The sequence below is a fragment of the Haemaphysalis longicornis genome, unplaced genomic scaffold (genome assembly GCF_048455015.1).
Source record: "Haemaphysalis longicornis isolate Haplotype H1 unplaced genomic scaffold, Haemaphysalis longicornis Haplotype H1 scaffold_14, whole genome shotgun sequence".
Classification (NCBI taxonomy): domain Eukaryota; kingdom Metazoa; phylum Arthropoda; class Arachnida; order Ixodida; family Ixodidae; genus Haemaphysalis; species Haemaphysalis longicornis.
The window spans coordinates 50084127-50110287 of NW_027526245.1; the positions used below are offsets into that span (position 1 = coordinate 50084127).

The window sequence follows — 26161 nt, forward strand, 5'->3', positions numbered from 1 at the left end:
TTCTATGCATGTTCGATATCTTGGTTGTGAACCCGATACAACGAGAAAGAACCGTGCGGGTAAATACTCAGCTTTGATGTCTGTGGCCCCCTGTTTCTAACGTTCCACTTTTTTTTTCACTGCAGAACGCACTGTTGCCGGAGAACAAACAAAACAAGACTGCACTGGTGGACTCCACACGTGTCATCTTTGACTGTTTGAAATATTTGAGTGGCGCCCGCTGGCGCTGACATAAGCTTAGGGACTCGCGCCACTCTCGTCCGCGACGCTGCACTTGTGAGGAGAAGTAGTGCCTGTGCTAGCAATTGCCTTCTTCGATGCTTCAGGGACCAAAAAGCGTATTTTCAATAATTCAGTTAATAATGAGAGGTTCTGACTCCTCTGAATAATTTCAAGCTGTATCCTGCACAAGTTTGCAGCGCATGAGGAAAGAGAAATGTCTTCAGAGCATCGTTCGGATGATCATGTGGAACTCGTAGTCTCTAGCTTACTTGACAGGTTAATGGCTCAGAGCTACTGACCAGGTATTGACAATGCAGAGGATTCTGCAAACTATTTTTGAGATGCTCTTAAGAAGACTCAACAGTCTAATGCTACGCATCATGCATTGGGGGCATCGCACAGCATTACAGAAAGCGGCCGTCTTCTGTTTTTTAAGGTTGGTGTTGTTGACTTGTATATGATGCATGTTTTTTTTTGTGCCAAACGCGTTATTTTTTCGGTAAGTCAGAAACGTCTTATCAGAATGTTTGGGAATGGTTGGAAGGCTCTCAATGCTCGTGTGGATATATTCTTGAGTCTATAAGCCATAGAACCTTCTTCACAAATGGGCGTTGCTTATCGCTGCTTCAATGCAAAACCGCTGCGTGCGTTGTTTATTCACATGTATATGCAATGAGAAGTTATGGGCTACGCCATGACGAACCGGCGCAGACGATTTACTCCGTACTGAGTGCTCGAATGTGTTTTTTTGCTCCAAATTTATATCGTTACTCTAATTATCAAAGCGAACTGACTCTTCACCCTAACAGTTATCGGTATTGAATGGTTAATATACCCGCTAACGAATGCAATAAATAGTATATGAGCCTGTTTTCAGCATAACCTGAAAAAAAGCCGATGAATATGTCGAAGCTGTTATTACGGTTTTCTAACCCTTCCAGGCGTAAAGAATAAATCCTTGCCTGCTTGGGATGGTCATCTAGGATTGAAATAAGATTACTCTTACTTTCTTATCCTGGACCTAGGACGCCACCCAATCACCAGCTTGATTTTACTTTTAAACAAAGTTTTCTCCTTCTGCTCCCCCTCATTCCGTTCCTCTTGAGTACAGCTTTACTATAACGCATATCTGAATATTGGAAATATATTGCTGTGGGAAATGTTGCCAAGAATGTTTCATGTCTAAACAAACATAGTAATACTCGATCTGCTAAATAAATCTCCAGACTGGTTAGAAGACTGATATTAAACCGGCACGCGCCTATATACAGTCGGTAATTAGCAAAATAACCTACATTTTTTGTTGGCCACGGTGCATGTCCGCGCACTTTCATGCCGTGACACGGTAATTGATGTAGTACGATACTTTGGAGCGTTTGGCAATTTTTCCAAAACTGTTTTACCTGACATACGATTACCGGAATCGTAATGCCGTCTGCCAAAGCCGACAGCCCCGAAGAATTAGCATTTTATTAAGCTGTGAATTTTCTCGGTTGTCGGTTATTAGAAGCTAGCTGTTCCCTTTGTTCGAAAAATTTTCTGACAACAGAAGCTGGCGCCTGGCATAGAATGGCGTGATGCCGGCCACGTTTCTTCCGGAACTGCACCCGAAACTCTGCTTTAAATCACTCATTGGGTTGTTTTATGCAATTCTAAGTCTTTTATTATGAAAGAAAGTGATGCACGCGAAAACTTTGGTGTCGACAAGCAAAAACGTCAACCGAGCCTAATTAAACAGCAGAGAAAGTCAGCCCCAGTGAAGCAGGCGAGAAATGCTAGACTCCCCAAGCTGACGTCACGGAGACGCGCTTCGCAGCGCCACCTGCTGTCGCGCTTCATGCCGATTTCCCTCCCCAACACCTATGTCTATTTCAGAAGTTGTGCAATCGCTTGAAATCGGCGGTATAGCTGTTATCAAATAATTGCTGAGAATTACGCACGAGCGCAAATGGGCATAAAAATGACCAAAAGCTGCCGCCAGCGTTGCCGCCTCCAATTCCACATCGCATAGTAGGTGCAAATACCTGATGGTTGAAAGATTCACTTGCCCAAAACGCTAGAGTGAGCTCATGTTCCTAAGTTAGCCTGAAGGCGTTCCCGAGCGACGTCGATAAGACTGTTGATAATGATGATTCTGCGGTATGATGAAAGTTTGCGCGATTCCACGACTCTTCCTGTCCATGTCCTGTCTACTCTGAGTCTTAGTTGGCAAAGTGCAGCTGAAGGGAGAGACGCGAAACCACTCCCAACTGAGAGCGTCATCACCCCATTCACCGGAGTCTCCAAAATCGGTGGTGCGTCACAATGTTCACCTAAAAAAAGCCGTAGCGGAGGGACTACCTCAGCTTCCACCGGTAACGCAATAGCAGAAGGTGACAGCTCAACTAGGGGGGAAGACTGCGACACGTCAGCAAGGATGGTGTACTGAACAAGACCCGTGTGAACCTGCGCCTCGGTAGGATTAAACCAAAAGCAACTTGTGCTTTTGTCGTGCTGCTGTAAAAGGTACGTTTTTGGTAACTTAGATCTTAATCATCCCCTTTCCTCTCTTAAAGAATGGGTATGATTGTGATTAGAGTGAGCGGGAACCACTGCATTTATAGATGCTCTTTTCGCCGTCTTCGGAGGAATGATCGTTTCCGCAGAAAGTAGCCCAGGTGATTTTTCCAATGAGAGCTTCGGTACTTTGGGCGTAGTGTTCAATGTCGTGGTTATGGTGAGATTGAATTTTACGGTACAATATGCAGTCATCTGGAAATAGTTTGATACTAGATTTAACGCTGTCTGGTAGATCATTATTATAAACTAGAAAAGGCAAGGGCCCGAGTATTCTTCCCTGAGGGGCACCAGATGTTTCGGGGACTGGGGATGAGCTGTGATTGTTAACTAATGTAAATTGCATCCTGTTAGAAAAAGTATTTTATCTATGTTATATTAATAGGGTAACCTTGTGAATAAGTCCATGGTGAGGGACACGATGAAAAGTTTAGCTTTTGAAAAGCTTTTGAAAAGTCTAGAAAAATTGTAGAAAAATGTTTCTAGAAAAGTCTTAAAAAATGCCAGCTTCTATAGATGAATGCACTTTGTGAATGAAGCCAGCTACTTTGGCGTCACAAGAAAAGCCTTTACGGAAATCGTGCGGATGCCGAAAAATAACGTTATGTTTTGGAGTAATTAATGATCTGGGAGTGTATAATATGCCCTATAACTTTGCAAATGGTACTGGTTAATGAAATGGGGTGATAGTTGTGGGGTGAGGTGCGATCACCAGATTTGAAAACCAGAACAACCTTCGCCACCTTCCAGTCATGGGGTATAACGTCGCTTGATAGAGACTGCTGGAATAGGGAAGATAATACTGGGGAACTGCTTTGTGCTATATCTTTTAGAATAGTTTTATTTAAACCGATGCTGTGAGCCGAAGAATTAATCCTAATATTTGTCCTAAGAGAATATACGCGAGCCTCGGTTATTGTTAATTCTGGCATAAACAGTGCTACTGGGTAAGGTTGCCTGTGCGTGAAAAGATTCAACGGTAACTACCAATGAAAATGTTTTGTTCAGTAGTTCCGAACAGTCACTGGCAGGTATTATTAGGGTGTTGTGATAAGTAAAGACGATATCAGGATGACGCTTGCGATTGATGATACCCCAGAAACGCCGAGGATAATTTGCTGGCATGGATGATAAATTACGCTGGAAAAACTGTAAGCGCGTGGATTTTAGCAATTCTGATACTCTCTGTCACATTCCTTGTACCGATGCCAGGAAAGAGATAATTTACATGTTAAGCTTGCTTGAATAATCGTTTCTTTTGTTGGTTAGGCGACGACGTTTCTGTAAATACCAAGGCGAAGTAATATCAGATTTTATAGAGATTACCGGGATGTACTTGTCTATCAGATTAGTGAGAGGGTGTTTCAGTAGTAACCAGTTTTCTTCGATGCTCCGCGAGAAGTTTTCTTTTAGAACGTCAATCACAACAAGCTATAGTTTGCGGTTATTACGATCGAAATTAGCTTTCTTGTCACATATTATGAGCCTGGTAAATGTTTGCCTTTTGATAAAAGGAGGAACTATGCGGCCGGTACTCACGTCGTGATCGGATAAACCATTAGGTTTTGTATATCAGAGCATATATCTGCGTTGGTTTTTTTCTTACGTAACCTCAGACATGATACCGCGCGTTTACGAAAGTTGGAATACATTACACTAATACGCTTTGAACTAGAGTACGTGGCAGCCAATTGCTACCCTCATGAGGCATATGTAATAAATGACTTAGAATCCTCCCAAAACTGTGCGGTCCGCTTCATCTTTTCAGAGTACTCACCCTATACCAGCGAAACCGAATTAAAAGTCGTGCTGAACTCGAAGGCTTATTGCGTCATCACAAAATATCTCTCTTAATATTATTTCATAAACTGTACTTCCATGTATCCCTTCGTAATGAATTCATGTGTAAACCCGCAGCCATATTTCCGCGTCGAGATCAGTCATGCAACATCAAACGCATCCAATGTCCTACCGTTGCATTTGCCGAATTATTTGTTCATCGTACCACAATAAACTGGAATAACCTACCATCAAACATTGTTACTGATCGGAATACCATAAAATTTACTAATGTTTTGAGCAAAACTATCACAGTATAATATGTATCATTTCACTGCCTTCTTGTACTCAGTTTTGAGTTGTCAAATGACGTGTGCTAAAATTACATGTAATCATAATCTGCATAGTTTGTTCTAGTTAGTGTGCCAATAACTGTTCTTATTGTTTCCTATTTTTTTATATTGTTTCCACTCTAGCAATGCAAATTATTTTTTCCATTTTTAGTTCTATTGTTTATTTTGTTTTTTTGTAGTTTTTGTGACACCAGTGTGACCCCCTATCCTATGTAATACCCTCCCAGAGATCCTTTAGAGATTTTTAAAAACATAAATAAAAAGATATCATCGCTTTGAGTTGGGAAAGCAGGCACGCACGCGACAGTTAATAAAAACTGCTTTCATGGTCTCCGGCAGCGTGCGGCTGGCAAATGCTAGAAGGATGCGTCGGGTCTTGATTAATGCCCCATCTCTTGTTATTACGAATCCATGAATGCTAACCACACCTTCATCTTTCATTCCATCCAGGAAATCAGCGTCTGTCTGAGCAAGGATTTCTCTTCCGAAAATAGCACCTTGTACAATGTTTAGCGCACGATGCGGCGTAACGGTGATGACCGAGTTGGCAATCATTCCTTCCTTCAAGAGGCGCGCGCTTTCGTTTTTTTTTTCGAATTAGCTCAACAAGCAGTTCTCTAGAGGGCATCTTTTTGGCATTGGTTTTTAGAGGAATGTTTTCAATGCACTTGCAAGTCAAGATGGGTGACCTGCCACTGATTGGTGATTTTTTGTTGGTAGGGTACCTAACTAGTAAATTACTTAATGTTCCCGAAGTTAGTTCGATTCGCAGTGTTTCAGTGCGACCCCCTTTTACGAGGTCGATCAGGACCTTCGGTGGAATGAAAAATGTACCCATAAAAAATAAATCACTCCGGTTGCAAAACTGGTCGCCCATGACCGAGCACAACAATGGACATCACTTCACAGCACACGCTAACAATACCTTGCAACTTCACCGTCTTCTTGAACTCAAAAGAGAGATTTTTTGCAAACGGTTACTTCCCCCGCTTAAAAAAAAGCGTAGAATGAAAGAGGGTAACTTTCTTATACTGATCGACATTTCTTCGGACATGTAAAGTTTAGGTTTGTCGTCCCCAGGTTTTGTAAGGCATCTCTCGCTTGTTATTGACTACAATATAGCGAATGCTTATCCCGAAATAAAGGAAATGAGTGCACGCGCTTTTTGCGCGTTTCTCGTAAATATATAAAATACTCGCAAGCCTTGGGACAAATTTGGTTTCATTATTGGCCTACTAAAGCAATAAATCGACGTTTTTTTCCTTCTCTTTCAACGCAAGAGAGGGAAATGTTTCTCTCTTTCAGCGCAAGAGGTCTCATAAAGCCCATGCTTTTCCTAGCACGAACAATACAAAGTAAGGAAAGCAACCGCTTGCGCATAACGCACACTGACGTTTGGTAGCCAAAAGCAAAGGAGTGTTCTACAAACAACTGAAAAAAGAAAACCAATATTTTTCTACGAACAGAAAACAAAGTAAAAAATCCGTTTACCCCATTGTCTAAGGCAGGCTGAAAAAGAAGAATAGAGTCCAACCAGTGTCTCGAGAGATGGACGAAGAGGTAAAAGCATGGTTTTTAAATATAGGTCGCTGCAGTTTTTTCTTGGAAAAAATGATGAGCCCGGTAAAACACCCCTAAAAGTCATGTGGAAAGGACTAAGATATGGTTTGGTTGCCTATAGTGGGTTGGCTCATGCAGAGGACTTCAAAGTTTAATTTGAAGGATTTTGTTCAGCTTGCACGTTTCGCGGTATTGCTGTGTTTTGCGGTATAACCGGCAATATGAAAGGGCGAACTGTTATGCTGATTGTTCTCATGGTGGGGTTTGTTACGTGAGTAGGTTTTTATTTTTTGGTAGGAAATTTTTAGCTCTGTTAAAATCTTGTGTGTTCTAGAGATTGGTATATGTGTTTACTGTCAGAGGGGCAAACAGTTTCTGTCAGCGTCCAGAGAAACAGTTGGGAAATGCAAGAAACCTTCCGGGTTGGTTGCTTTGTGGCATCTCCAAACCCTTTCAGGGTTTGAAGACGCCACAATTGTTCAATGTAATAGAACTTGCTCTGTTCGGAGTTTCAGTTTGCTCAAAGGAAACGATGTTAAATATATTAGAAGTCATGCAACTCATGTGATACTTAATGTTTTAAAGCAAAAGTATAGCACATAGCATACCAGACATACGGTTCTTTTGGACGTCACCTTTAAATTGGATTACCAGAATTGCTCAGAATAGGTTCATTGGCCACACTCTGTAATACCCATTACCGGCAGGCACAAAAAATCTGGCCTAACCCATGCAAGCCCTTAGTAATTTTGATGGTTCTGCATTCATGTGGCTGCTATATTTGTAATATCTTGATATCAGTTGCTGCGGCCGTACTGGTGAATAAACAAGCTTTCTATAGAAATTGTATTTTAGGTACTTCGGAGTTTAAAACAGGATAGTATAATCGGAACCACTGAGGTTCATACCGCGCTGAGCCTTTGATGGTCTGTTATTTAATAAACACTCTCATAAACAAAAGCTTTTCGCGTTCACTAAAAAAACTAGAAAAGGTGAGATATTTTTTTTCAAGCCTGAACAGCATTGCTCCCTAGTTGCCGGCAGTTTAAACTCCACGGTTATTCCGGGCAAAAAACGATACAAATTCACTACATGGTTTTGCCTAAATGTAAGCAAGTAGTCGTCGTATCGATAGCCCATAGTCGTCGTATCACGATGGGCAGCCTCTTCGCAATTGAGGCACACTTTTTTTCCGAAGCTATTGATACAGCACAACCTTTGGAATTGTTTTCTGGAATAGAGTACTGCATGGTCCCGCCGATGCGCGGGTTGCCTGAGTGAGCCAACCCCCCCCCCCCAGAACTTTGCTTCCGTTTTTCCTTAGGGGGACCCACCGGAATATTCTTTTCTCTTTCTCATTTGATATACCGGGTAGCGAACGCACAGTGGTGGTTGTTGAGTTGAACGCCTCATAAGCATTGCATCGTCTCACGCTGTTGAAGGAGGTTCTGAATTTCGACGCGTTAGCCTGTTTTCTTTGCTATTGCTTCGATGTGCATTGGATAGCTTATAACCACCTCCGGCCTGTCTCTCTTTCCTGCCGCCATGCAAAGGAAAGCCCATGCCGACGGTGGAATATCTTGTTTTTATATTCGCTCTATCGGTAGTTGTACTAATGTTCCCGGACTCTATCGCTAGCTCAGCTAATAATACGCGCGCAATAAAACCGTTCAAATTTATGGCTTTTATGCGAATTTTCTGTACGGCGATACACGTTTATTGGGCAGTTGAAACGTCGGAGCGCTTCCTGCCGCATTCATATTTGTAGAATTAGGAAAGCCAAATGTTTTTATTGTAATTTTAGACGCATTGGGAGCGAGGGAGTTTACTTTCCTTAAAATATACAGCATATAATAGCCTAAAATTTCAGTACTAACCTCTGTAGAGACTCCAAACAACATTTAAAATACAGGTATTGTAGAGCCATCGCAGACGTATGCAGTTGTTACGTCTTAGCTTTAACGTATGTCATGCAGGGGTAAATTCATTGAATATGCTAGGCTCAGAAATTCTGGATATTTTTGAGACCCTGAACTTCGTTTCCCAGGGGTGTAAACTTTTAGGTCTTGTAGAATATCGTACGATCTCGTAGGATCTCCCGTGCGCGCTTTCAGGGAAGGAGCAATGGTGCTCGCTGGCTTGTGGTGACAATAGTGCAGAGACGTCATTTATCACTGTTTTTGTGAGTGAGCTCTAAGTGTGCATGGCCGACAGAGCAGAAAGAGGGGACTTATAAAATCTAAGCAGACATGTGCTATGGCCTTCCTCTGAATTAACTGTCGGCACAACCCTGATGTGTTCTCCGTCCACTACGTATCAATACGGCTGTTAAAGAAATGAGTCCAGCACCACGAGAAGGAACGATTAACTGTATTCATAATAAATTGAACCTGAGTAATACAAAGCTCATGGCGTCTGGTGAGTTTCTCGCCTTCCTTCCTTCCTTCCTTCTTCTTCTTCTTCGTATTCTTCTCCTTCTTCTCCTTCTTCTTCTTCTTCTCAGGTTGCTGACGTACAGTGCCCGTAAGCCGTGTGCTGCTGCGCTGCCAGCCAGCTTCGCACACCGCTGTCCCAGGTGTGCCACTGCAATTAGCTCATTAGACGCCAATGCTGCAATCTCTAGAAAAAATGCCTTCTCATGATACTACAAAATCACCACCTTTAAAATGCCTATCTTCGTAATTTACGCTCATGCCTGATGGTCCTGTCGCATAGAGCCGCAAAATAATCACCTGAGTCAAACAAAAGGTACCTTGACTTGTGTAACGGTGTAGACGTTCCTGCCACCACGCTTAGGGGCTTGCCTAAAGATTACATTCCACCGACTGCTAATGGTGGAGCTTGTTTATTTATGATTATTAACTGCTTCTTAATATTGAGTGGCTGTAAAAGTGCATCAGTCTCGCAATCAAAAAACATGGACGGTGCCGTTGCTCCGTCTAGGGGCAATCCAGCCCTGATGTACTCGACCTTTGCTAAGTATGGGCCAGTTATCTGTTGTAATGAAGGATAATATGCAAAGGTAGCGATCTCAGAAGAATGTCCATCATCCTAGAGGCATACGCAGTTGATGAAATCTTTAACGCAGCCAGCCCGCACACGTGACATTTTATGTGGCCCAGGAATCGCCATAGTCCGCCGACCTGGGTAAATGACGCTATCAACCCGCCGCGGCGGCTCAGTGGCTCAGGCGTTGCGCTGCTGAGCATGAAGTCGCGGGTTTGATTTCTGGCCGCGGCGGTCGCTTTCCTGATGAAGTTGAATAGAGAAAACGCCTCCGTGTACGAGATTTCTGCGGTCTTTAAAGATCCTCAGGTAGTCAAAATTAATCTGGAGCCCTCCACTACGGCACGCCCCATTGCCTGCGTTGCGTCGGCGTTTTAAACTCTACAATCAATCAAATCACGCTACCGAAAGTCGCTTGTGGTCCCACAAAGCAGCCGCTGAAAATTATCTCGGGACCACTCTGCAAAAACGCGCCCACTTGAGAGGCCCTTGCATGGCCTATTTTCCCTTAACAGGTAATATTCTCGCCCTTACAAGCCAATACCCTTTGAGATGTTAAAAACACCAATGACGCCTCACCGTCCTCTCAATAGCGGTAGTTCTTTGTTTTCCTGTGACAGTGACTTGCCTGTAACTGTGACAGTGACTAGTAAAGCCTCTAGGATACTACTTGCTGTTTTTTGGCTCTTTAGCGATCAGCTGTGTTTTTGCCTTCCTTGTGCAATGGTAATGTTGCCCCTGATACCCATTCATAACTACAATGTGTTCGCTTTTTTAACCCGCATTTAGCGTGCCAGAGTTTGGAAAAGCCGTAACAAAAGGGGAACGCCATTGCGCTTGCTTCACTGCAAATGTCAAGACGTGTAAATTCTGCCACCATGACGTGTAAATACGTCTCCTCGATTCTAATACACAACTCACACCTGGGCTCTCACCCTCTTTCTGTGGATGCTGAAATAAGTGCATATTTACATTCAATTTATTTATCTTTGCAGCGTTTGCTCTACTCATGCGCAGTCTGTTTTATTTTTGCGAGCAGAGGTTATTTTTTGCGAGCAGCTTGACGACACTTCTTTTTAAGCGTTTCGTTTTATTTTGTCGTCTGTGCCGCCTATTTATTGCTGTATTTTTTGGTACCTTAAATATGCAACTTGTTCTTGAGCGGGAATGAATGGAGGCTCTCGTTGGTATATATGTAATTTTGCCTCTGAAATGTCGGGTACTTTTTGAGGCTGAATAGTGTAGACAGAAATAGGTCCAGACACCAGTTCAATCCTAACGTGGCCAGCTGTTGTGCTAGCAAATAATTGCCGGGTGGCAACTGGTTGAACCCACGTAGAGTCCCACAAAAATGCAGAAAGGCGGACTGAGACTCGCGTACATACCCCGAAAGTTGGTGTTTTGGCCGCCCAGTAAATAATATTATCCTGAAAGAAAGTACTCGTTAAATACATCCGAACATCACAACCAATGATTGATTCACCCCAAGTTTTCTGTTACAGCTCTTAGGTTCTCTGTTCTCTATTAATTGTTTCTGTCAATCAAATGTTTTGGCGTGTGGGAACCAATTAACACGCATACAAATAGAACAAGACACACCGGCGTTGTCTGCACAGCGTTCACTGCCAGGCGTGGTAAAGGGCTTATCGACATTTCTCACATTCCAGAGGTTTTTTTCGGAACACTTCAATACAGGCGAATTTTAAAAAAAAAGCTACTCTGGGAAATTTTCTGCCTGTGCCTGAATCACATTTTAGCTGGAGAAGTGCTCTACCCCAGACAGTCCTGTTAAATGTCAATATGAGCTTAAAATTGTAGCCGTCGTTGCTGCAAGCTAATTTTAGCGTGATCTACAGTAGCCGAGGTTGAGCAGTTTTATGTGGCTCCTGGAGAGCCGTGCTGCGCATGCGGGAGGCGCAGTGACGTCACACGGCACACAGAACTTTTCTCGCTGCCCGAAGTCTCTCAAACACCTCACGCACCCAACTTCTTCGCCGGCCTCTGTTCTGTACGTGACGGCCCGGTCCACTTGATGATCATGCGGAGGGTGGCCGGGTGTGGAACCGATGGCTCTCGTGTGTCACAGCAACACCGGCGTGCCCCAGTGGAACCAGCTTAGCTCTGGGAGGATTGGTTACGCTGCGCTGGACCGCTTGATACATTTATCACATGATGCGTATACCGTGTGTGTGTTAGTGAAGGAGCAGTGAGCATGGTAATCAAGGTTATCCTGGACAATCAAACAAGCTGGGAATAATCAGCTGAACCTTAAGTCACGCTACGTATATCCTGGCATAGGCGAGCTAAGCCACTGCTAATATCTTTTATGCCAGGATCATGCATTCATCGTGGTTTTCTTACCTTAAGCGACGTTGTTTCATAGCGTGCAGCAGTAGCAGTGGTAGGTTGTATGACATTCTTATGCTGAACGGTGACCAGTTTCAAACGACCCTCGTGTTGACACGGAGGTTCAGCTGTTTAACAAATGTTGTAAAATGCGGAATGAGCTGCGTATCCAGAAGAACAGAAAGCCTCGTTAGATACGTCGATTTTGCTTTTCTGCGATAACTGAGCTGCGATTGAGTTTCCACACGTACAATACCGCGTTCCTTTTCTCAGAAAAAATGGAACATTGTTTTGCCTAAATCGTTTTACAACAGGGGCTATATCTCTAGTCTGAGCCTGGGGCAGTTTCTGCAACGCGTGTGCAGTGTATAATCTCAATGAACTTTTGGGTAACACATTTCACATTACAGTATATGCTTACGGTAATCTTCTGGGCATTACTTTCATGACGCAGATTATTCCTAGATATCACTTCTACATCTCTAAAAACGTGCTCAACAAACTACTGTAATTAACCAGGAGCCTGTAGTTCATATCTTCAAAGATATCACGGCTACTATGTGTTCTGGGCAGAGTACTTCTGGTAGCTGTTAAAGCAACCTTAATATTACCTCTTTCCTCTTTTACACTTGCTATTATATATTTTTAATTTAATTTGTGCTGCAAAGTAGGAAATATATAGAATGTATAATTGATCCAAGCAACACTACTTATGTGCTTCATTACCCATTGAAGACAGAAAATTATGTCGAATACACAGCGTTGTCGTCACTGCTTGAAAAATAAACTAACATCCTACGCCAGGACCTATTGCTAGGTTTTTAACATTTGTATTGCCTAGTTTAAAACAATGCCTAAAGTGCTGACCAAGGCGCAGTGTATTTTAATCTCTGTGATATACTCAGACATCTTGAAACTGATTGTGTCGTCTTCATACTGATCGTAGATGAAACTATTCTTTAGTTGTGGACATGCTCCTTCACTTGTGTTACTGAGGAACTATTGGCTAAGAATGATGAAGCGTAATTTCGAACTGTCACAGATCTTTGGAACAAAACCCATGCCGTAAAATATTTCAAATTGTGGTGTTAGGTCTTTCACCTTTTAAGTACAAAGTCTCAAGCTAATATAACTGCAGAATTTTCTTGCCAGTAGGCTTATCGGACAAAATGATCTTACACAACTCATTTGCCAGTAGATTGCTTCTCATGCCGGTGCAAATGCATTCCATCGCAGGTGCCAGGCTCGAGTACCCAATAATTAACGAATGAAAACCGCTCGCAAATAAGTCACAAAACAAATTCTTTCATATTTCACATTATTATTAAAGCTAGCCTCCTAAAACGTCACTACTTAAAGACGTTGAATTATTCTTCCACAACACGCTCAGTCTTTAAAACACTGCTATTCCTAGATTATCTGCGTACGTTTAGGTTGTGGCTCGGTTGGCTTGCCGTTCAAAAGCTTCAGGCAATTATTTGCTTTAAGGGTTAACCATTACTTTCAACGTTTACTTTACCTTTTAAAATAATGAAAGTGTACAGAAACTATTTTTTACAAAAAGAACAGGTTCTTACGTCAACATGCCTTCTGCAACGTTTGCCGCGTTGCTTTTTTGTATATACTGATCGGGGAGTAATTTCCTGCGTCACCATAGCGTCTTTGAGCTTGTCTTGCTGTTAGCTTCAGATAAGTGCATGCAGCTGCAATATTGATATATTACATGTGGCCCCAATAATTGCAATGATTGCAATGATTGCAGCACCTCTAAAATGATGTTTGAGTGAAGTGCTATCTTTTGAGGGCTGCTTGCCTAATGTGTGGGGAATCCTGAGCACTCTTTGAAAGATGGTTATGTTTTTGTATTCGGTTCATCCTGCAAATCGTCATTTGCTATCTGATTTACCTGTAAGTTTTGTCTTCAATCAAAACAGTCATATTTTTATTTCCTTGCATTGTTAGATTCCGCCTATGAATGCCTCTTTTGCGTACAAGCGCGTGTTCTTACTTCAATATCATATTGTTTATGCGCCATCGTTACTCGGTATTTTATTCAACCAAAGTCCCTCTCAGTCAAGAAACGCCTTTTGGGATGAGAGCGAAACTAAAAAGAAACGACAAACATCGTTTTTTAGGTTAATAAAAGAATATTAGCCGCGGCTTTAGGAGAAATTGAAGCAATCTACGTAGTCTAATGCAATACAAACTGTAGCGGAGCTTCTGCACCATACTTTTTATGTGCAAGAATAACTAGCAGATCCTTCAGGAGATCCGCGTCGGAAAAGCGGTAGCTCTTCTTTATGAAGGTAAAAATTTGTCCTCTTCCCCCTCGATGCACGTTAGAATGCGGCTATTGTCTACAGTACCAGTGATCGTCGGACAGCAAAATTTGTGCTGGCGATATTTTCTTTGCTTCCAGACTCTCTGATGGACTAAAAATAGCTGTAGAAGCTGCCATGTAACTAGTTACTCTTCAGGTTTACATTGGCAGAAAAGGAGTCGTCGATATTTTATTCTTGGCTCTATTTCTGACAAATTGCATTCTTTTTGCAATCAGCAACAGAATAGACCGACATGGCAATGTATTCTAGAGACAATTCCGTAGAATATGTTTGTTACATTACAATTCTGGACACTGTCCGGGAGTATGCTGTGCATAAAGAAAGCTTTCGTACAATTAGAGCTCAGCATAAATTCAGTGGCTCCTGGCACCTTCCTGTTAGTTTCAGACTGCTGTTCGAAGTTGAGTTACCACACTAATTATTATCCTTTGCAATATTTGCTTCAACTATCGTAAGTTTCATTACTATGACGTTTGCAGGCTCTGCCCGATGGTGCTCGCATCGCTGCCGCCTACTACTCGAAGGTAAATCTTTCCTCGTGTAAAGTGCAGTTTTTTGCATGAAAAAAACACATTTTTTCTTTGCCTATAAAAAAACGTTTTCGCAGGTATCTTTTACCACGGTCAATGGCCAGCTCTGGAAAAGTTGCAGATTGTTCGCTTAAGCATTAGCAGAATTAGCAAATACAAAGACATCCGAATACAGCATGACGGGGAAGCTCAGAATAGTGTCAACGATGGCAGAAATCCAGGGTAATTAGAACAAGTCCCATAAAACAGAATTGGTTCTGGTTCAGGCTTCTGAGCACGGCTCAAGAGTCACCTTTTCTAACAAGGCATTGAAGGCGTCATGAGCGAGAAGCACATTTTTTTCTGCGCAACTAACTGGCAAAAGATTGCATGGCGATCGAGAAAGCTGATTAGACGTGTTATTGGCTTTGCAGCGGGCCTGTGTTTTAGTGTGAGGCAAACGGCTTCCTCTATAATCGAAAGTGTACCTGTTCATAAAAATGGGTGGCATGCCTATGTTTGGTACAGCAGGTAATCCTCGCGCCACGCTGCCTTGCCCGTTCATATCTACTTGGTGATTGCTGACGTGTACTGTGTGTGCGCACTGGTGTTGGTATAGCCATTGCAAAATAGGAACTTGACGTAATCTTTGCCTTCCACAATGCACAGTCAAAACGACTTACGACCTGTGCGAATATCCCCGAATGTATACCCACATAAACATCTCTAAAACAAAGACGACACTTTGGTAAAAATAGCCAAACTACAGCTCAATCTTGTACTAAACTGAAGTTTGTCATGCCTTTACTCTGAATTATCGTCAGTTCGCTTAGAAAAAAAAATACCGGTGGTAATACTTTTCATCACGCACAGTTCCACGTTTGTTCCTCTTTATTTGTTCGCAGTCATTTTTACGTGAAAAGGAGATGTATAATGCATTTAGGTTTATTCAAAAACACTACTGATGCGGGTGCGCCCTACAGGTTATAAAATAACAGTTCATTTCTATCAATGGGACGTGCAAGAATGGTATAGCTCGCACGCAACCGCCTCAAGCAAAAAGACCTAGCTGTTATGGCGTTTAGCCATTTATTAAATTCTGTTTGCATGCTGTGTGGATTACCCAATTTGTCAAAAGTTGATGATTAGAACGTAGAGGTTCTTTCCAGAAATTTTAGCTTTGAAGGGGTTGTGAGTGGCCGTTGAAGCAGAAACTGTTCTCGTACTCTCTGGGTCTTCCAAATATTGTGTTACAACTACATTCTCATAGTTTATATAAAAACGTTTAGGTTGTTGCCAAAGAAACCGCTACTTAAGCTCCTATTGAATCTTGAGCGCACATATTCACACAATATGTTTTGGCTAGCGCTGTCTTTCGACAGGGTAAATTTACATTTCATTCGAAATCGGCGGCCTCCGGGGCCTGGATTTTGTAGCCGCGAAAGGTCTTTGTGAACGATAATATTTGCGCATTGATCTTGAGGCGATGCACCCCCTGAACATGAAGAAGCACTTTCGTACTGCTGCCTGCGTACGGCTGTTTCCACTGTTAAAATTGCAAAAATTTTAACAGTGCAAAAATAACTTAAAAATAAAAAAATTTAAAAATTGCAAAAATAACAAGCACTGATAAAAGTGCTTGTTAAAATTGCAAAAAATTCTTCACGAAATGTAGACCCTGGAAAAAAAAAAACGAGTACAAAGACAAGGCCAGATTGCAAGTACCTTTATTTTCTTGAATGAAGCACCCATAAGGACCATCAGTGGAAACAGCAAAGCGCCCGAGCTACACCAATACAGAAGCAAAATCGAATCTAGCCGGCCACCCGCGTCGTGCGAGCTGAAAAGAACCCGGTTGGGGCTAAGAAAGGGGCTTTGTTAGGTGCGCCAAAATACTTTTTCGTTGCGACAGCTACAGGAACTATTCACTATAGCTTTTTAGGAAACGAACTGCAAAATGTAAGCAGATTCGTTTTTGTGCACAAAACCCATGTGCAGGTGTAATTAAGAGTAACAAAAGCCAATTTTAACACCAGAAAATTCAGAACATTACCGCGAACCGTGCTTTGGGTTTGTTTGTTTCCGCTTTTTTACAAACTGGCTGCGCCGGTCTGTTAGCAGTGTTATCCGTGGGCCAAGCGAAGCGCATGTCCCATCATTTATGCCGCACCTATATAACCATTGATAGGGAGAGTGTTTGAAACTAACCTCACCAGCTTAAAATAATCTTCTTTGAGATTCAGTGTTCTGTATTCAATACGACGGTTCTAGAAACACTCGAGCTAAGGGATAAATGCCCGCTAAGCAGACGCCGCGGCCTTTGATAGACCAGACGCTCTCTCCCACAAGTCGCTTTGTTGACTGCTGCTTCGCCACCTCGGTATACTTAGAGTTTTTAGAAGAGCACAAGTTTGGTCAAATAAACTTATTTTTCTTTCAAGGCAAATGCGTCGTCTTGGCTTCATGAGATCTGGTTGAGGTGCTGGGTACGCACACTTTATGTTCCCTACCACCTCTGGAAGCCGCCAAGACAGTTCAACTGGCAGCCGCCGACTTCAAGGTTTACCGCCCGAGTTGGGTCTTCTGCCAGAAGGACCGAAGAGAACAACAGCTGCAACAACCATCCCGGTGCGAGAAGTAACGTCGCCAATTGTCCTGCAGCAGCCCCGAAAAGCGCCAGGTTTCAGGGAACAAAACGTGGGATTCGCGATACCTATTGCGACAGAGACACCACGGTAGAGAAAATCTTTGGTCAGTCTGCACGATAGCTTCGACATCAGGAACAGCCTCTGAGCAGCACACGGTAATCATCAAGCTTGCGTGGGGTGGCAGGGTGACATGATCATCACCGATCCTTACAGCAGCACGGTGTTCGGTTACCCACTTGTTCTCTAGATGATTTATTGCACCGTTGTTCGTAAAAACGTCCACTCCACAATATACCTTGCGGGAGCAGTTAGGCGAAATGACGAACCTGACAGGGCACGTGGTGTCGTCTATGGTGATGCGTGATACACACGTTCCACCTGACGTTAGGAGATTGTCTCCTGCTGTGCGTATGTGCGGACCATCCCATCTGGTCGTAACGTTCTTCAGTTTATACGCAAATGATCTGCTCATTACTGAGTATTCGGCTCTAGTGTCTATCAGGAAGACTACATAAAAGCCGTCGATGGACAACTGGATGTCCGACGCCGCCTTCCACGACTTCCCGATGCGTCAGGGCGTTTAATCTCGGCTTGTGCGGGTGACCATCGGGACCTATGGATTGTTGCCGTCAACTTCTCACAAGCAGGTCCGGTCATGTCGGCTACGCATCGCACCGTAGGGCTGTCGTCATGTGCGGGTGTCATGCCAGGGTTAGATCGCTTTGTCGGGCTGAGAGCACTGTGTTCGGTGCGTCCTTGCATCGTTCGAGGGTTTTTGGTTTTCCGCCGTTCGGCAACTTCACCTCCAGAAGTGGCTGCTTTTAGTTTCCTCCTAGTGGACAGGGGGACCTTCCACCTGCGAGGTAAGCAGCGCTACGGCGGTTCGGCGACTGGTACGGGTATGGCGACGGAGAACACTTGAAACGCGCTTGACCTAAGTTGGCGATAGACAGGTATTCTTCGATCTCAGATGGGCGCTGGCCGGGTAGGGGACGGGGTGCGTCGACAGAAAATTGGCACATACCAAGCCTCTTGTAAGGGCAGCGATGGTAGTTGTAGTAGGTATCTCAGCAGTGGTAGCAGAGTGGACAATTATTGGGCGTTCGCCACACGTCGGAATTCCTCGGTGTCGGGTATTGGACTACAGGGGGTCAAGTGGGCGACAGTGGAGGGTGGTTTTGGGGGGCCTTTTGGCGACGAGCTGGAGCAGGGCGGGGTAGACGAAGAGCTGCGGAGGAGGCTCGCGCTGTGCTTGCGATGGCGTAGGAGTCCCCAAAGATGGTTGAACCTCTTCTCAGAACCCCTCAGTCGTGGAAGCCACTTGATGTTGCGGCGTCGTTGGAGAAAGTTTTCGAAGCTCCTTTCTGACCGCTGTTCGGGTGGTCTCGGGCAAAGTAACGGCGCTTACAGCTGCGGCACCGATGGTGTTTGACAACAGCGCATTGAAGTGCAGCCGTACTGCCTCGTTTGAATTTCGAGCATCTTCTGCATCGCGGCAGTTCTAGGTGCGAATTCGGCCTTCATTTTAGGGGGGTTGCGGACAAGGCAAGCAAGGAATTTTTGCTTTATTCTCGCATAAGAAATCTCAGTTTCATTTCTTCTGTCCTTTCCGGGTTCCCGCAACAAAATAGTCACTATTTCTCCAACCAAGACAATGGCTTCTTCGTTGGGGTGCTGCGTTCGAGGAACCGTCGTGTCATAGGCTCCTGAAAAGACTGCCCAGCATTAAAAAGCGCCGGTTTCGCTCTGACAAAATGTCGAACAGTTAAACGCACTATAATTCTTAACGAGCTTTGATTCTTACCCTATTTCTTGTCCCAATCTCCATTCTTATATTGGGATTTTTACCCAATATAAAGTGGCGCTCATACACGTTCAGTTGCAACGCACACGTTCTTTAATAAAACACTACCCAATACACTAAGAAACAATCTCAGATAATCTGAAGCATCATTAAAAAAGCACGGATGTAGCTGCAGCGCTTAAGTATACAGATCATGACGCAGTGCTTGCGGAGGTGTTTCCCGATATTTGCAATGCTTTTTTCTTCCCGATTCTCTACATGTAATATGTTTAAGGGTTAACTTGATTATAAAAGTCTTCATGCATGTTTTTTGGAACCGAGTGTTTTTGATAATTACGGCGTTGAATGTGTCATTAGAAAACTGAAAATGTCCTCATCCTGCAAGGTTGACAACATCAGCTTGAAGTTTTTCGTAATGCTAAAGTGTAGTCCTCCATTGACATGACCAAACACTTTGCGCAGTAACTTAAAACATGTGCTCCCTCAACAACTCAAATTGACTGCTGCGAAGCAGCAGTCAATTAAGCGACGTGCGCAGGCGTGCGCCGGCAAAAGGAATGCCGTGGCGTCTGCTCTGCGGGTATTTATATTCCGCAGCTGGTGTTTCTGGAACCGTCGAAATACATCGAAAACACTAGACTTCAAAAAAAGATTATTCTAGGCTGGTCACGTTACTTCGAAACACTCTCCCTTTCAAAACAGCTAAGAATTGAGGGATACACAATAATCAATGAACACAGGATTCGCTTTGCACACAGATAACACAGCCCGGTGCAATTGGGCGGTAAAAGCAAAGATATAAATACACAAATTTATACATGGTTCAGGAAGGTACCCCCCTTTAGGAGTGCATCGACGTGTTGTACGCAAACGTGACATATAGAAGCACTTTGTCCAATGTCTTATATCAAACGTCGACATACATAAACACCCTATCCGCGATCGTCTTGTTCAGACGTTCCCTTAGTCCGGTCATTTAAGGGTGGTACGCCGTTGTTCGTGGGTGATCCGTATTGCTGTGGCGTAAGATTTCTTGCATAACCTCTGCATTGAAGGCCGTTCCGCGGTCCAGGATTGCGACATCATGGGCTCCATGTCGCAGCACATTTTTGGTTATGAAGAACTTCACAACTTCTTGTGCAGTCACCCTCGCAAGATAGTCGGTCTCGGCGTAGTGCGTCATGTAGTCTGTCACTACGCCAATACACTTGTTTTGGGATTGTGATGTAGGGATCGGGACCAGAAGGTTCATTCCAATCTGCTCGAAGGGCCTAGATGAGCAGGCGATTTGCAGCAGAAGTCAGGCGGGTCAGTTCGGTGGTGTTTTTCGTCGCTGGCGGTCGGGAAGCTCCGGACGTAGGGGGCGAAGTCGGGTGTAAGGCGGGCCAGTAGTACGTCGACTTGATTTTTCCTATAGTGCGAGATGTGCCGAGATGTCCGGAAGAGGGGTTGTCGTGGCGCACTACCGAAATTTTGTCACGAAGGTCTGCTGGGTTCACACGAAGATAATTGGTTCTTGTTCCGGGGCTGAAATAATTCTTCAAGAGGACGGAGTTTTTCAGGGTGAATACACATAAGTTCCGTTTGAACGCTTTAGGCACAGGCGACGTTGCATCCTTCGAGATAGTCGATCAGGACGCGTACGTCAGTGTGGGAACGCGCCTCGGCGGCCAGGTCACTCTCCGTCACGGCTGCGAAGAAGGCGCTGTCTTCATCGAGTCTTGTGGTGGTGGGTCGACTGGGGGGCGGAAGGGAGGGGAGGGGTGAGGGGCCGCGGGAAAAGGCAGTCGGCGTTGGAGTGTTTCCCGCCAGATTTATCAAGATTTTTAAGTCGAACTATTGGAGGCGCAGGCCCATCTCCCAAGACGGCAACAGGGGTCCTCAAATTGGCGGGCCAACAGAGCGCACGGTGGTCTGCCACAATCTTGAATGGTCTGCCAGAAACGTATGTGCAAAATTTGCAATGGCACATATAACTGTGAGGGGCTTTTTTCTTGGAGGATGAGTAGCTTTTCTCTTCCTTCGACAGACCATGCCTGGCAAAGGGATCACGGTTTCGCAACCGCTGTGCTTTTGCATGAGAACGGCACCCAAGTCTATATCACTGGCGTCCATGTGCGTTTCCGTTTTGGTGCTTTCGTCGTAATGCGGGGGCACGGGTGGGTTTTTTAGGCGTTGTTGTGGCTCGCAGAATGTTTTTTCGGGCCTTTTCCAAGCTGAACGGGGTGCTATCTCTCGTCAAGCGCGTGATTGGCTGAATATGTGTGGGAAATTTGCGACGAAGCGCCGGTAGTATGCGCACCGTGCGACAAATCCTCGCAAGCCCTTATTGTCGTTCGGTCTTGGGAAGTTCACATGGGTGAACCTTTCGGCGGGTCAAGCACCGCTGCCACGGCGTTGAAGGCATGACCCAAAAACTTCAGTTCTTCGTACGCGAACAGGTATTTTCAGGCGTCTGCGTTAACTACGAGCGAATAGCCTCGAGTACAGACTCCAACCTTGCATCGTGTTTCTCGAATGTCCGGGCGAATACCAGATGTCGTTGTGTATACGAGACTGGTGTGCCATTTTCAGGGCAGATAGCATGGTGTCCGTGGTACTTATAAACGTTCCTGGTGCCGCTCACAGCACGAACGGCATCGGCTTGAACTCGTACAGGCCGTCCTGTGTTTTAAGTGCAGCCTTCTCTATGTCTCTCTCGTCCTGTTCTACTGGCCAGTAGCCTGTTTTCAGATCCATGTGTGAAAAATACTTAACGTGGAAAAGGAGGTTGACGGTGTCGTCGATTCGTGGCAGGGGGTACATGTCCTTTTTGGTGATTTTGTTCAGTCACCGGTAGTCGACGTAAAACGTTGCTGTGCCGTCTTTTTTCTTTTCGTGTATGACCAGCGCAGGCAAGGGGCTTTTCGGAGGCTGTATAATGTCTTCGCTCAGCATGTCTTACACTTGTGTCCGGATGGCTTCCCGCACGTGTGAAGGTGCGCGGAACGTGGTACGCGCGTCGTCGTACCAGGGTACGTGATACGACGACCTGTTTCAGCAGGGCGGGGTCGGCGAACGGCTGCGGAGTCGGTCATAGCTTTGGCTCGCGGGATGGTTCGGATGGCGCAGAAGTCCGCTAAACTTTCTAAGGCATGTTGAACTTCTTCCCGGATCACGTCAGCCTAAGAAGCGACCTGGGGTTGTGGTGTCGTCGGGAGGTTTCCGCAACTCTTCGCGAATGACGGCGCGTATTGTTTTCCGAAAGTATTGCGTCGCAAATCCAGGGGCGTTGACTGGGCTCGCCAAACACGCGTGTCGATCGTACTGCCTCGAGCGCCATTGAGTGTCTTCTCTATAATGGAAGCTTTGGTCACAAATATAGCCACAGTTTTGGGGGGTTTGCGAATGAGTCCAGCGAAGAGCCCTTGTCTAACGTCTTGCACCAGAATGCGCAGCTTCTACTCATCTGCTATTTCAGGGTTAGTACCAAAGAACAGCATTTTCATCTTTTCAACGAACACTGTAACATCCTCGTTGGGGTGTTGGATTCGCGTCGGTTACCACAGCTGAGCGCTTTCTTTACGCACTTCGGTTGTACACGATTTTCAAAATTCTGTTTTGAACATGCTCGATGATGTTAGCGAGGTTTCGTGATTTTTGCACCAAACTGAAGCGGAGTCTTCGAAAAAGAGATACGCTTGCCTCAGGGGTTCTCCGTCATCCCACTGGTTGAAAATTCGAACGCGCTCCAGCTTCTCTAGCCACTCTTCCGGGTATTCATGGGGGGTCCTTGGTGTGATGGGGGCTCCCGAGGTTGCAGCAGAACTATGAGAGGATGGGCGTGGTTGACCATGGTTCTGGTCGCGATATCTCCCTTCTTCATTTTCTCCGGTAGTGAAACCGAGCTCGGTTGGGTGGCCTTGCTATCACTGGCAGCTAGGAGTAGGGATTGCTCAGCGACATGCACAGGGTTTAAGGAGCATGTACTCAGCACCTCTATCGGATGTTACGATGCCAAAATAAATATGAAACAGTTGGCATAAATGAAAAAAAACTTTATTGGAGCGAACCTGTGTTCCCCGAACAACTAAAAATAAATTGGCTCCAATACACGCTGTGAAGGTGGTTGGAACGCAAAGGTTTAAAAGCGACCCATAACAGTTACCCATGCGACGTCACTTCAATTCATACATATGACTCTACAAAAAGTGAGACCAAATATTCTGCCACCCGTTATCTGGAATTCGCGGGGGTGGCGTGGCGAACGCAGCAGCAGCGTCGGCCACGACGGGGCCAGAGCGGTGGACGCTGCCGCTGTAGCCCGGCCGTGAGTTGGGAAAAAGAAAATGGAATGTCGCGGATCGCGACGTAAGAAAGGAGCCAGACAGCCGGTCGCCCTTTCGCTGCGCTGATCACGAACCAACTGCCCCGAGCACGAGGCGCGAGCTAAACCTGTACCCGCGTGCCCGTGCAGCCCTGCCTCTTTTATTCATTATCCACAACACACTCCCGCCGACACCAAGGTGCGCATTTGTTGGGTGACAAAGCGGAATCTAGCAACCCTGATGTGCTAGCTTCGGGGTACGCCACCGCTCGACACAAGCGCAGAAATCGAAACAATTTGGAATGTGAGCTTAGTTCTCCCCATTTATACCATTTTTAACAAAATAGTTTAGTAAGTGTGGGAATTTCAATAAAGGTGAGCGGACTTTTATAATCGCTAATTATCAGAACCAGTTGGTACTTTCGCCTTTTTATAATACCTCTTAAAACACAATGTATTTGGTATTCACCAATTTAGAAATCGGAGCCCAATTCATGCCAAGCAGTTCGCAAATGGTAGCGTTTTTTTAGCGGCCAGATGCCTTTATGTGGTTTGTACATGTTATTTTCACACCACCCTGCAAACCAATCCTTGAACTATGTTTGGCGTATGACCAATTAATTCCGTTGGGTTCGCGTTACCAGGAGGTGCTGCGGAATAAGTTAATCGAGCCGTGTGAAGGCAGCGAGCAATGAACGGGAAGCTGCTCCAAAGCAGGCACAAAACAACCGCTGCCAAAGAAGACGCGAAAGCCGCATCGCAGACGCCACCGCTGCTTGCACGCACTTCCGCCCGGGGAACGCTGGGCAAAATTGCCGTGGCATCTACTGTGTGCTCCGCGAGGGAAGTCTCCGATCCCTCCCCCTTCTCTCGCCGCCGCCTCCGCGGCGTTGGGAGTTTGTTGCCCCGCACCCCATGAAAGAACTGTTGGCTGGAAGAGCTAGAACGCTTTGCGTTATTACACAGGCGGCGAAGCAGCAGTCAACAAAGTGATGTGCGCAGGCGAGTGTCGGCCAAAGCAATGCCGTGTGTCTGGTCTGCGGGTATTTATCTTTTGGGGCTGGTGTTTCTCGTACCGTGGAATTCCATCGAGAACACTGCAGATGAAACAAGAATATTTTGGGGTGGTGACCTTACTTCGAAACACTCTCCATGTTAAAAGAGACAACAATTGCCGCATGCAAAATGATCAATGAGCATGCGCTTCACTTGACACAGTGGTAACAGTGGCTGGAGCACCCTGGTGGTAAAAGCAAAAAACATAAATAGGCATGTCGAAAGTGTGGTTGGCGGCAATATAAAGGGAAGTTTCTAGTGCATCTGACGCTACAGCTCTACAGTCTCATGTTAACCATGTTTTGCAGTAGTGCGAACTCTGAAAAATGACACTCTATACTATTAAATGTAAAAGCATGACATTTCTCAAAGTAAAACACAAGCATTTCGTACCTCTATTAACCATGTTCCTCTTGTAGATGCACGGTCCTACAAATACCTTGGCGTGCGCATATCATGTGCCCTATCCTGGAAAACTCATAATACATATGTTGTTTACAACGGTAATCAAACGTTAGGGTGTCTCCAGAAAGAGGATAATCGCAATAATTCTTCACGAAAACTGCTTTTTCACAAAAATTTGTGCATCTAAAGTTGGAGTACGCAGCCAGCGTTTCGGATCCGAACAGGGCGTCACTTTGTTCAGATTTAGAAAGCATTCAGAATCGAGCTTCGTGTTTCATACTTTCAAATTATCCCCGCATATACAGTCTAAAATGTATAAAAGCAACTTTGTCTTTGCCTCATCTAGAACATTAGAGAAAAGTTTTCTGTTTGTGCTTGTTTCACAAGATTTGTTATTCTAATCCCATCCTGAGAAACAGGTCTAAGTGTCGTCCCGCATCGACCATCAGTAGAAAGGTTACGTCCAATTGAGTAGCACCAACCTGTTTCCGTATTCCTTTGTCCACAGCACCTCCGAAAGTTGGAAACGACTTTCTCGGTCTGTAGCTGAAATCGGCCATGAGTTCGTTTTTCGTTCAGCCATCACAAACCTGTTTGCATACGAATTTGTTACTTGTAATGTATATTGTTGATGTTTCGCTACTTTCGTCTGTATTACTGTGTATTGTCCAGTCCCCTCTGTAACGCCCTGGGGCCCTGAGGGTAGAATAAATAAATAAATAAATAAATAAATAAACATATAAATAAATAAATAAATAAATAAATAAATAAATAAATAAATAAATAAATAAATAAATAAATAAATAAATAAATAAGTAAGTAAATAAATAAATAAATAAATAAATAAATAAATACAATGAAACTTTATTGACACAAGGATGGCGACTCGGCCTATGTGGGGGCGGGTGGCGAGGGTGGTGTCAGTTCGAGAAAACTTTACATTCTCAGATGAACGCCAGTAGCGAGAGCGAAGTCCCACAAGGAGGCAAACACCTGCTTGGCTGTGGCTGCGGGTGGGTAGAGCCAGTACGTCAAACACGTAACGCTGCTGTGTTTGCAAGACGTGCGCTCCGCGTGCAGACCCGGACATGTCCAAAGGAGATGTTCAATGGTCGGTGTGGCTCCTAAAGAGCACGTGACGCACGTGGGTGGTGTCATGGCCGGCGGAGGTGAATTGCTTGCGGTAGCGCCGTGGAGAACGGGTGGCCGCCATTTTTTTTTTGTATGTAAGAACGCCACTTGAAAAGGATGTCCTCTGTAAGCGGCGCC

The 26161-nt window shown here is 44.8% G+C and overlaps 1 long non-coding RNA gene across 1 annotated transcript in view; it reads left to right on the forward strand.

Moving 5' to 3' along the window:
* Positions 1-6581: 6581 nt before the first annotated feature.
* Positions 6582-26161, forward strand: part of LOC144165086 (uncharacterized) — a 73939-nt gene continuing 54359 nt past the window's right edge. The window contains exons 1-2 of the long non-coding RNA XR_013321350.1: positions 6582-6741; positions 14644-14688. This is a non-coding gene — a long non-coding RNA (uncharacterized LOC144165086). The remainder of the gene's footprint in view (positions 6742-14643; positions 14689-26161) is intronic.